A 13889-nucleotide genomic window follows, 5' to 3' on the forward strand; every position below is an offset into this window, starting at 1 on the left:
GTTGTTGATAGAATTCCAAAAATGCACTCTCAATAGATTCAGGAGTATCTCTCCATTGTCCATTCATAGACTGAATAACTTTAATAGAGTTCCTCTTCTGCCTAGCTTTAATGTTATTGTAGAAAGTTTTGGAGTTTTCATCACCTTGTTTTAGCCAATGTAGCTTAACTTTCTATTGTAGAGCAGAGTGAAGGTCCCTCCAAGCTGCCTAATACACTACCTGAGCCTCTTTCTCTAGTTGAGCCAGCCTACAATCACCAGGATAGGAGTGTAACTCTTGCTGAGTAGCTAACAATCTATCTTTTGCAGTTTTTTCAGCCTCCTGCAGCTCACCCTGCCCTCTTTGATCAAGGGTTTTGAGATCCAACTTCAGAAGCTTCAATTTCTTCAGCCCCTGAAAAGAAGGAACCCCATATACATGCCTTCTCCACCCTTCAGAGACTACTTCACTAAAAGACTCATTGAAACACCAATGATTATAAAACCTAAAAGGTTTCTTGCCATGTATCATAGGGCAAGTTTTGATTAACATAGGGCTATGATCAAATTCACCCTCTGGCATAAAGAACACCTTAGCATCCTGAAATTTAGTATTCCATTCAGAGTTGGCCATGACTCTGTCAATCTTGGACATAACTCTCTGGTCTCCAGTTTGTTTGTTGTTCAAAGTGTAAAACCTACCAGTAGCTTTAACATCTTCAAGCTTGCAACTAGAGACACATCTCCTCATAGGCGCTATTTCTGAATCTTTGATTATGGAGCCAATCCTCTCATCTCTATTAAGAAGAGAGTTAAAATCCCCACCTATACACCAAGGTTAAGTAGTTTGAGAAGCTATTTCCATCAAATCAGACCATATATTCTCTCTTCCCACAGCATCATTGAAGCCATAGATAAATGTACATAGAAATGTCTTTTTACTGTAACATGTAGTGATTCTACAGTGAATCATCTGTGCAGAAACATGTTTGATATCAACAGTGAAAGACCCAGGTTGCCAAGCCAAGAAAATCCTTCCACTATCATTGCAATGGTGATTTGTGAAGAAGCACCACTTTGGACACATACTCAGATAAAATCTACCAAGGTTAGGAGACTTTACCTTGGTTTCTAAGAGGCTGAATAGCTGAATATTGTGGAGATTGATCAACTCTCTCACTTTAACTTGCTTCGCTGGGCTATTCAGGTCTCTTACATTCCATATTAAGATATTATCCATGACTAGTATGGGATTCCCTCCCCTCACTAGCCTTTCCCTTGTCAGTGTGAACATGCACACTCTCACATTTCTCCACCATCATTCTCAGACATCAATTGAGAAAACACATTTGTGATCTGTATAGCCTGCCCTACTTGAGGGCTTTTAGCAGGACTAGCCTTCTTTGTAGGCACCAATTGGAATCCATCTATATGAATATAAGTAGTAGGCTGTCTATCAACCTTGTGAGCCTTAGTCTCCTCTAGGTTTATCTTACCCTTAGGATCCCACTTCTTAGCCTAAGAAGCTCGACAGTTCTCCACTATATGTCCATAATTCTTACATTTGGAGCATAACAAAGGCCTCCATTCATATTCAACCCTTTGCTCCACCACAATCCCCTTTTCATTCTCAAAAAACACAGCATCAGGAAGAGCTTGCTTAATCTGTATCTCAACAAGCACCCTAGCAACAACAGTTTCTCCCTAAGTTTTAGTAGCTTGATCCATCTTAATCAAAGGGTCTACTAAACCAACAATTTTCTCACCCCGATATTTCAGGTCTAATTGCGGGAGTTTGATCCAAATAGGAACTGTTTTCAGGTTATTCTTATTAATCTCAATGTCAGAAGTTCATCGTTTTACAATCAATGGTTTACCATCAGAAAATTGAGGTTCACAATCAATTACAGTCTGCAAACTGGCTACACAGTTAAACCTAACAATGAATAGGCCTTTGCCAATCACAGCAACCTTATCAATCCCTTGGTTTTTCTAAACACGAATTAAAAAACCCTCTACGATCTTTAGTGGTGGATGTGCCCCCAAAACAAAACAAATCATTGCAGAATTCCAGTAATGAATTTCATCCTCAATATCATCCAATTCAATTTTAGTATGTGATTGCTAATTACCTCCATTTGATGAAACATGAACAGTTTCAGCAGTACTCTGTTTTCCTTTATTACTCGCATTCGTCACCTCCGTATCTTTCAATAGATTCAGCCACATATTCACCGGATTCTGAATCGCATCAATCATATCATCACTCGGATGATCATCACCATTCTCCTGATCAATTAGCTCAGCATCAATGGATTTTGTATCTCCCTTCTTTGAATGTACCTTAGAATGCGTCGATTTCTTGCTACTGGATTCCTCTAACTCTTTCCACTTAGCTAAAGTAAAACTAGAGAGGATCTAGTGATAGAGAGAGAAAGAGTTTTAGATCATCTAGTAATTATGAATTGAGGGTTTTTTTTCTCATGATCAGAACTTAAATGTTTTAATTTAAAACCACTTGTTCTTTAAATCTTTTTAGCAAAGGTTATAAATTCATCAAACGTTTCATCCTTACTATGAAGAAAAATAACCCATGTGAATCTCAAAAAATCATCTACTGTGACTAATACATATTTCTTACCGGATCGGCTTTGGATGCGTACAGGGCCACATAAGTCCATGTGAAGAAGTTCTAATGGACTTTGTGTGCTTATCATTTTCTTGGATTTGAATGAGGATCTCACTTGCTTGTCTTTAACACATGAATCACAAACATTGTGGTTTAGTGACTTAATAGTTGATAGACCAACCACCAAGTTCTTCCCACTTAGTTTATGTAGAGGACTGGATTGCATAACCAGATCGTTTGTGCCACAGAAAAGGATCAACTTCGATCGCACTTAAGCATGTGAGATTATTCCTAGGAACAAGGTTCAGGTTAACCATATAGGTGTTCCCTTTCCTTGTTCCCTCAAGGATCTTGGTTCCTATACTTTCATTGCTGACTTCACAAGACTCATTAGTAAACTTCACTGTATTTTCTTTATCACAAAATTGAGATATACTAAGTAAGCCAACTTTTAAGCCCTCAACTAAAAATACATTATTTATGGAATGTGACTGAGATTTACCAATTTTACCAACTACTACAACGTTTCCCGAAAGATTGTCTCCAAAGGTCATAATTCCTCCATTTAAGACTGAAAGTGAGAGAAATTTTAATCTGTCTCCTATTATGTGTTTAGAACAACTGCTATCGAGGTACCACAAGTTGTTCCACCTCACTTTAGCCTGTACCATAGTAAACTAGTTAGTGATAGGAACCTAGTCTAGCTTGGGTTCCATTGTTGGACATGAGCCTTCCTTAATTTTCCAAACCTGTTTCACTAGGTGGTAGGCGTTTGTCGTGTACTCCTAACCAAATATAATTAACCTACTTTCATGCATACTAAGCAAGTATAATGGAAGTAGGGATCGTATCCACAGGGAGCAAAGGAACTTGATCGGAAATTAGCGAATTAAGAACCCTAGTATGTGCTAAGGCCAAAGTAACCGAATAGGAAGGATTTGGAACAATGTAAGTAAACTAAACTACTCACAATACTAAAACACGAAGAGATTACAATATAAAAAAGCCTTGGACTCGGTTAACATCCACCCTAACCTACTTTGTGATCACGAAACCTTAACTCTCAACCTCTCCTATGGTCACCTATCGAGAAGTCGATACCTCTATCCTCCTAGATTGTGGTTTAGCACACAATCCGCGTGGTTTGAACCGTTCTTACTATGACTTAACTCAAATGAATAGCACTTAAGTCCAAACCAAAGTAGCATTAAAGTCGAGGAACACGATAGGATTACTAATGTTATCAAAGCAAGAACATTCAAGTAATAAGCTATGCTTCTCTAAGTGCACAAGATTAATGTTCAGCATTTAATCAAACACCTAGTATGCTACATGAAGCTAGGAACACAATAATCCGATTATGCACCTAAAACTAGCATTAGATGATTCACACAACAATACTAGTAACGTTCCTAGCAAAGATTATGCAAATATCATGGAAATAAATAAAAAAAGCATCACAATGACCATAAGAAAATAGAGAGTAAGAAGTTCTCACAAGTAGATTAGAGCTTCAATAACCAAATCCAAGATGGAAGTTTAAGCTAGCAAAGCCATTGAATTCATTACAAATCTAATAAGGAAGAGTAGAAGAAAACCTATAGAACACTTCTCTCTCCACTCTTTCTTTCGTAGTTAGAACTAAACTAAAAAGCTAACATAACAACCTTACCTTCCAAGGGAGGAAAAGAAAATATAAGGCGCTGAATAGGGGGTCGCGACTCGTGACAACCCTCGCGAATTGCGACAACAGGCAGGTCGCGACTCGCGACACTGATCGCGGGTCGCGACGAGCTCTCTGCCTCAAAAACGCACCAAAACACAAAAATACAAAGAGAGAAGAAGTAACTTGGCTTTTGAGTAAGCCATGAAGCTGTAGAACTGAAGTGAATCAATCTTCGGGTGACGAATAACAACGAAGCTTGAACCACGGACCTCGAAACTCGGAACTCGAACAAAGCTCGGAAAACCTCGGAAGATGCACCATAAAGGACTACGAACAAGGACCCCGGGATACAAAAAGTGATCGGAGGGCTAAGATCGTCCCTCGAGTGTGCCACCATGTAAACCACTCCCTAGACTCCTCAAATCACAACATCCTCCGGCAACACCTCCTAACGTCAAATCTCTCCTAAATCCCGACACTAAGCTCGTACCGACACCAAAAACGACCCGAAATCCGCCTGAGATTGGCGGATAACTTGGACACATCACTAGGTACGTGTTCCTCTCAATACGTTCTTCTCTAGTGGAACAGTCAGACATGATGTGACCACTGTTCTCACCGTAAGAACATATTTTACTACTTGGCAGATTAAGATATTTTTTCTTTTTATTCTTCTTTGTATGATTGAAATCTAGACCACCTCTTCCTTTGTTTTGATACTTATGTATCCATGTGACATTGTCAGGTGGCTTGTTCCTTGAGGGCTCCAGTTTCTTCTTTAATACCAGATTTTCTAAAAATATTGTCAAAATCGTCTTTTAAATTTTTAGCAATATTTCTGGTATTAGATGAAGAGAATGTTCCTTCATGAACAAACAGTTTCAATTCTGCCAGTTCCAAGTTCAAAAGATAATTTTCATTTTTGACTTTTTCAAAAGCATCTTGATAAGCTCTACTCCTGTCAAAAAGTTCAAAGAATCTTTTTTCAGTGTCACATTTTAGTGAGTTAAGCCAATTTGAATGATTCTTAGTGATTTTCAAAGCATTAGTTCATTGATCAGTTTTTGCACATACATCCTTGTAATCATCTAAGATTTCTAGCATAAGTTTTATTAATTGGCTTTTATTCAATTCTGTAAGTTCCTCTTCAATGGCATTAAGGCTTACCTTGGGGTTAGATGATTCCATTTTTTCTTTGACATTTGCCATGAGGCATAGATGGGTAGTTTCTTCCTCAGTTTGTTCCTGCTCCTCCTCTGAGTCAAACTCTCCCCATGCTGCTATCATGGCTCTCTTTCATATCATTTTTCGACAATGATCTTTGTTGTTCCTTGCGCTTCTTCTTCCAGACCTGTTCCTCTAGGGAGATTAACTTTCCTAGAGCTTCAAGTTCGTTTATAATGTTGGTGAAGCGAGTGAGCATATCTTGAATAAGCTCCTTTTGTTTCATGTGAAATAATTCATACGTATGCATGAGCATATATATCGATCTTTAATCGTTTCACTTCGCTTGTTCCTTCATGAGCAATTTGAAGGAGTTCCCATATTTTCTTTGCAGTCTTGTATCTCCATTTTGTCGAAGTCCTCTTTGTCGAGTTCGGCAAGGGGTTTTGGAATCAGCTCCCCTTTCTCGTTCTTCTTTGTGACCTCAAAGTCACAGGTTTTAATTGCCTTCCACACTTGGTAATTTTCAGCTTTAATAAATATCTCCATACGATTCTTCCAGTATGGATAGTGCATGCCATTAAACATGGGTGGGCGTTGAGTTGAATACCCTTCATCAAGCTTTTCTCCTGTTGTGTTCATTATTCCAGGTACAATATCCTCGGTATTAGCTGATTCTGGAGGTACTAAGCTTTGATACCAATTGTTATTCTAGTATGAACACTAGGCCAAGTACAAGAGGGGGGGTGAATTGTAGTTGAGGAGAAATTTTCAATTTGTAATGCGGAGTTAGAACAAACACGAAATTAGAAAGAGACAAGCACACAAGATTTTTACAAGGAAAATTTCCTTGGCCCAATAGGAAGAAAAACCTTGACCACGAGGGATTTTGACTCAAACTCTCTTTAATATACTAGGCCAAAAGACTCTCCTTTGTACAACCTAACATTGGACCTTCTCTGTTCCTCTAGGAACTTGTTTCCCAGTCACCTTATTCCCCCTGAACACGTGACTTTTCTCTCTTAACTTCACTCGAAGTCTTCTCTCTTCTCTTTCTCTTTCTCTTTCTCTTTAACTTGAATACAAGAATATTCTCTTAATTTTCTCTCACCCACAATCTACGAATATTACAATAATGAGTATGTTGAATGAAGAAGAAATCACAGGAAAAACTTTCTAAGTAATGATAGACTTTTTTCGCTTGAATGTTCTGAAGTTTTTCTTTGAATAATTTCTTCCTTAAATAGCTGCTGCAATATTTCCTTCATCTGGACATGCTGTGCTCCATGTTCTCCTCAAATGGCGCGAGTGCAATAATGGAGATCATGGGCCAATTTTCGCTGCACTTCCTCTGCTTTTTGCAACTGAAATAAATCTCCTTCTTGCATTAGTCGTTAGTACGTGGCGACTTGGTTGGAGAGCTTCAACGAATCAGCTCCACAATTTTTGCCACGCCATAGAAGTTTGTTGGAGATATTCAAGGATCATCTCCACGCTTTCCTCCACTCTATTTTCCATCTGTTTTTCAAACAATTCTAACAGCACAAAATATCTAATAACTTAAAGAATCTTTTATCCAAAGATTCTAAGTTACTAATACCATATGATAAAAATTCAAAGTGTATAAATTAAATATCTTGACTTAGATTAAATAATTAATCTTTCTCCACAAGATATAAATACAAATTTGAATATTACATAATTTTTGGCTTTTTTATATTTTTCGCAAAATAAAACTACATTGTAAAATTAACCTAAGTATTTGGCATCATCAAAACATGAAATACAACAATATTATAACACTGTCCACCTAGCAATCCGTTTCCACAACAAGGTTTCGTAACCCCGCTTCGTTGGCAGATTTTAACGTATGTATCACACTGCAAGCTTCAGCCAACTCCGGATTCTCAATAGCAATTGCATCACAAAAAGTTGCCATCAACACCTCACCTTCAAAATCACGAACCACACCACCCATACCATACCGACGCCCTTCAACACTGTTGCGTCCGTATTTAGCTTAAACATTCCCTCCATTGGCGCGCTCCAACGAACCTCCTCATCACTATGATTCAAGCTTGAAACCTTCCTTTCATTTGCTGCTTCGAACTCTGTAGCCCCTCTCACCGCTCTAGCCACAACCTCCATGAACTCCAGCTTCTTTGTTTCGAAACCCACTTATTTCTACCAATCCAAATATTCCAACACATCATCCAGAACAATGCCCACCACTCCTTTGCTTTTTGGGTATTCATCAACCTATCAACCCACTCCCAAAAGCTCAAAGAGCCCACTTTCTCTGATCCTATTCTAAGAGGCGAGGCATACCACGCCCTCGAACTATCCCCACAAAGCAATAGCATATGCTCAAGCGTTTCCTCCTTCTCGCCACATCTTGGGCATGCATTATCAATGCGAATACCTCGTCTACTCATATTGCTATGAACCGCTTACCCGTTACGAAAACGCTTTGCAACTAAAAAGCTTAACTTTCGGGGGGAGCTGCACGTCCCAAAGTTGCTACCATATCTTGCGTTTGTTACTTCGAGATGTCGAAGGCCCTACCAGACGATCTTCAAGAAGTTTATGATAATACGCACTTCGAATCGTGTATTTCCCGGTTTTTAAATAAACCCACATCCATTCATCTTTTTTTCCTATGCATTGGAACTGGAATTTGTCGGATAGCCCTACTTTCCCAAGGTTGAAAAATATCATTCATCAACGTTACATTCCAATTATCACCTTATAAATCCAACATCAACTTCCACCTAAATCCAATAACTTTATCCTAATAAAAACCGACCATTTCATCTATAAAAGAGGCAAATTCCTTTTTGATTTTTCAATATATCAACTCATTTCATCTCTAACTCATTTCATCTATTACTCTCAATACTCTCAAATTTAAGAAATTATCTCAATGGATCCCATAATCGCCAAGCATGTCAAAGAAGTTAACGAGGCAACTTTCGAATTTTTAGAGTTTTGGTCGACAATTGATCAGAAGATTTCGAATGCATGTTACAAATTATGCAAAATAGACTAAAATGAAGGAAAGGTAACCATGGGTTACATTGGTCAAATTATCTATTTTCGCAACCAAATTGAACTTACTTATCAAGAAGCAAAGAATATTGTTGAATATTTTCGTGATGAAGTGAAGAAATGTGATGATTGAAGATGTTGTGTCAAAATCTATGACTAACGTAGCCTTAAAAATAATTAAGTTAGTAGCTTTAATGAATTTTAGTTGATCTTAGTTTTAGTCGTGTGTTACGTTATGTTAGATTATGTTGGTTGTTCTTAGTTTTAGTAGATTCGTTCTTAGACTACTTATTATATTTTTTTGTATCATCTATTTAATATATGTTTCAAATTTTTATTAGTACATTATTTAGTGTTTTATATATTTTTAATCTTTTTAATGTATTTTGTTGAATAATAGCTACACTATTTCGATTTTTTAAATAGATTTAATCTATAAAAATAAATAAGAATATATACAGTTTTATAGTTTTGTAAGAAATAATATTCTCTAGTTGATGAATAATGACAGTTCTATAAGATTTTTGGGCATTTGATGTTATCAAATTGAAAATAAGACATACTTACGTCGATTTTAAAATATTTTTGGGGATTTTGATTGCCACGTTTTAAAGAAAAATAATGATCGTGCGTGATACGATTTGCATAATTTATGTGATTGCTTAGATTTTGTGGTAAATAAGGTGGTTTGTGTCAATATGAAAAAGAAGACGTCATTCTACACTTATCATTTTATATAAGATCTACTATCATTTGATTGACACTATTTTAGGACTAAATATGAATATATTAACCTATTTGTATCACTAATATAATTGCCACGTTTTGTGCACAAAAAGACTTTGAAATCCTTAAATTATAACATAGTAAATCTGAATTAATTTTTTTTAGGAAAGGTACGAAATTGACTACACATATCTCGAATAAAATATATAGGAATAATATTAACAAACCTGGCCTTTTGGAAATTGAACATATGACCTAATTTCAGCACATGATTTTAGGAGTTAATTAGGTATTAGAAAAGGTTTGAAGTTTATATAAGTGAACCGTATAGAAAAAAAATTACCATCGAGTAAAATATACTAAATCCTAAGTTTAAAAAATGAAGCTACCATCAAGAAGAAGGCCACAAATGTTGATAATTCTTCCAATTGAAATTTTTTTCGAGATTATTCCACGTTTGACGATTGATAGTCCACAAGATCTATTTCGTTTAAAATTGAGGTTAGACATTCAAATCCAATATTTATTTTACATAAATCAGAAATGAATTATATATAACCCTCAATTTATTTTTGTAACTTTGTGTTTGCAGTTGCAAAACATTGAATGATATTAATTATGATAAGATGGTCATACAAAGTGTATCAATTGAGGGCATAATCCATCGAGTATGGTGTGATCGTCATAATTAAAATATTTTTTTACCAAGTGTTTAGAGTATAAAAATCCTCAAGCTCTTTTTCACTTTGGCTTGGTAATTTTATTGGTTTTGTATTTCAAAATAGGGTTATAATTGTAATAAAAACAAAATAGTTGTTCGTCAATCTGTTGTGCATGAAATTTGTAGGTTACCATATTTACAAAGAATGAATTTGATAATGGACTCAAGATATTGGAGAAGGCATGCTCCGAAGGATACATGTATGCAACTTATGTATTGGGCAACCTATATCTATGCAGTGAAGATAAAAATTGCAAAGATAAGGGGTTTAAAATAATGGTCAATATTATGATTGATTTTGGTGAAGAAGGACTTTTACAATGTAGAAAAATATTTAGAGATGCCATTAGAATTATGTTGGTTAAGAACACTATCATTGTGGACTCAAAACCAATCATAACATGTGATATGTACGAACAACATACAACGATATTGAAGAACACAGAGGTTATTGACTACAAAGCCCCTATTGCCGATCATGATTTCTTAAAATGCGAAGCTTGTCGTTGTGAATGAGAAGTTAATTTCTTTTTGCAATTCATGTAGTAAAGAGTGAATTAATTTATTAGTAATTTATTTTTGCAAGAATTATGTATTTCAATAAACTTTCACAATAAAGTATGTTGAAGATTAAGTTAATATAGTTACTTTTTTGTATTTTTTTTTCTTTGAATAATATGTGCAATTTTTAAAATTTCGGTATAATAAATATAAATAATTGATATTGATGTCATGATTAAACTAAGTTTGTATTAATATTATTTAAAGATTTGACCATATGTCAAAATTAAAATGTGCGGGACATAAAAATTGGTCCTTTATTATGTTCTCAAATCTTATTATTAGTACATGTTTTATAAAAAATACCTTTTGAAGATACTTTATTGAGAATGATAGTTGATTGTGGCAATCTTAATTGTCATACAATATCATATATGAGTACATTGAACAAGAAAAAAGTTCTAATAGGTCTACTTAATGAAAGTGATTAGTTTTCAAAGGAAAATAGTGCTTAATCGGTTTATAAAATTATAGGTCCACTATGGTCGATTTTAGTAAATCAATTTTTTTTATGTTATTAACTAAAATTAGTACCTTATTGATGATATCATAATATTATTTATTACGTATTCTATAAATATCTCTAATAGGACCAATATTTTCGGATTTGTTTTTCAAAGAAATACAATATTGTCTATGTATCAATTATAAATAGTTATCCTGCCCATATGAAAATATCAATCAAAACATTTTGTATTTCTTCATGGCAAAATAGAGCTGATCAATTTGGCCCACCCTGATTTTGGGCCGGGTTTAGGGCAGAATTTTTGGCCCGATTTTTTTGTTTTGGGCGGGCTTTGGGCAAGCCAACAATGACTTTTTAGTCTATTTTTTGGCCCGGCCCGATTTTGACCTGGAAAACCCGCTTATTTTGGCTCAAAAATAGCGAGGTCTGGGCACAAAATTTTGGCTCGAATTTTGACCCGGCCCGACCCGACCCGACCAATGGGCAAATTTATAAGGCCCGACCTGACCCCAACCGGCCCGACCAATGATCACCTCTATGGCAAAGTTATCTCCCTCAGAAAACTACAAAGGTAAAACTTTAATGAAATACGAATGGCGCCCTAAGATGGAAATTTCGAATTTCCTTGATGTTGATGCTATAATATTAACCCTTTTTCGTGGAGTTCATTTTTTTTCCATGATGTATCAAATATGTTTACATATCATATTAATAAAAGTAATGAGGTATGCGTTCATGTAGAAGACATTTATACCATTATAGATGGTTATCGGCCATACTTTGATTTTTGTAATATGATTTTATATGACCTTCAATATACTCCGCCAAGAGCTTATAAAGTTTGTGATGATTAATTTGAAGATGTGGACTTGAATGAAGAGGATGTTCTTCGGCGTAAAAACAAAGTTTTGCTAAATTATATAGCAAATGATGACTATACATGGAGTTCTTAATTAATTTATATGAATTTCGACCTGTGGCACAAACAATTGTAATTGAATGAAGAGGATGTTCTTCGGCTTAAAAACAAAGCTTTGCTAAATTATATAGCAAATGATGACTATACATGGAGTTCTTAATTAATTTATATGAATTTTGACCTGTGGCACAAACAATTGTAATAAGTTTTGAATGTTTTGCAATTTAGTTACTTTATAGTTCTTTTTTCCATTTAGTTGGTCGTTTTTTTTTGTTCTTTCAAGGGATGATCGTTTTTTTTGTTTATTTACATTTAATGAAAAAATTAACTTTTCTTATCATATTCATTCCTTACTGTTTTTCGACATATCTTATATTAATATTTCTAAATCTTAGTTATATTAATTGAAATATTAAATAGTATCATTTATCATGTGTCTAGATATATTAAATTTTAAGATATATTTATGATGTGATCTATAAATTGTATATAATCACATTTTATGACCAATTTCTTTACCTACACTTCTCAATCACTTTAAGCTATGAGACATGCTATTTGATCTCAAATCAAAATTTCAAGTATAGATTCAACGATTTTTTCACCAAATACCCTCGAGTTTTCACGAAATTCACCAGGTACCCTCGCACTTTTGAAAATACACCTAGTACCCCTCAGTTTCAACATAATAAACCCAAATACCCTTAATGACTAACAACGTTAACCGCCGTAAGTCATTAACCCTAATTATATTATTTAAACCTTAATTAACCTTAACCCTAAACACCAACCCTAACCCCTAACCGTAACCTTGAAACCTAAACCCTAATCCTAACCTTTCCCACACCCTCCCGCACCCTCCCACAGCTCCCCTACCCCCGTCAACTCTCCCGCAACTCCCCCCACCCTTGTCGAGTTCCCCCCACCCTCCCCCACCCCCTGTCGAATTCCCGCCCCTCAATTTTGCATCCTAGTTCATCGTCATCTGCAACTTGATCCCTCCCCCACCCTCTTGCTCGTCGTCTGCAACTAGCTCGCTCATCAACTCGCCCAGTTTGTGGAATTTGATGGGGATGGGGGAGGGATTCAATAGGGGTGGGGGTGAGGGATTCGATAGGGGTGGGGGAGGGGGATTCGACAGGAGGACGGTGGGGGGAGCTGCGGGATGGTCGATAGGGGTGGGGGAGCTGCTGGATAGCGAGGGAGGGGGAAGATGCTGGGGCGGGGATAATGGCAGGGTGGGGGAGGGGGTGGAAGTTTGAGGTTATGTATTGATTATCGAGGGATAAACTAGATCACCATCAAGAATAAGTACCCATTACCTTATATAGATGATTTGTTTGATCAACTTCGAGGTGCAAAAGTCTTTTCGAAAATACATTTGAGGTCTAGTTACCATCAACTTCGTATCAAGCTTGTGGATATCCCAAAAACTGCCTTTAGAACCCGATATGGTCATTATGAGTTTATTGTTATGCCTTTTGGGTTAACCAATGCACTAGCTGTATTTATGGATTTAATGAACCGTATCTTTAAGCCATGTCTAGATAAGTTTGTTGTTGTTTTCATTGATGATATCCTGGTGTACTCAAAGAACCCGGAGGAACATGAGGAGCATTTGAGGAAAGTAATGGATATGTTAGCAGAAAATCAGCTATATGCTAAGCTGTCAAAATGTGAATTCTAGCTTAAGGAGATATCGTTTTTGGGTCATATTATCTCTGAAGAAGGTGTGTCTGTAGACCCCAAGAAAATAAAAGGCGATAGTGGAATGGCCTAGGCCAACTAATGTTCCTGAAGTTCGGAATTTTATGGGTTCAACTAGCTATTACAGAAGATTTGAAAACTATTTCTCTAGAAGTGCCTTGCCTATAACCAAACTTGTAAGGAATAATGTCAAATATAAGTGGTCTGAGGGGTGTGAGACTGCCTTCCAAGAACTTAAAAAGAAGACTCACCATTACCCGTGTTCTTACCCTTCAATCTGGAACCGAGGGATTTGTTATCTAT

The sequence above is a fragment of the Beta vulgaris genome, chromosome 5 (genome assembly GCF_026745355.1).
Source record: "Beta vulgaris subsp. vulgaris cultivar EL10 chromosome 5, EL10.2, whole genome shotgun sequence".
Classification (NCBI taxonomy): Eukaryota; Viridiplantae; Streptophyta; class Magnoliopsida; order Caryophyllales; family Amaranthaceae; genus Beta; species Beta vulgaris.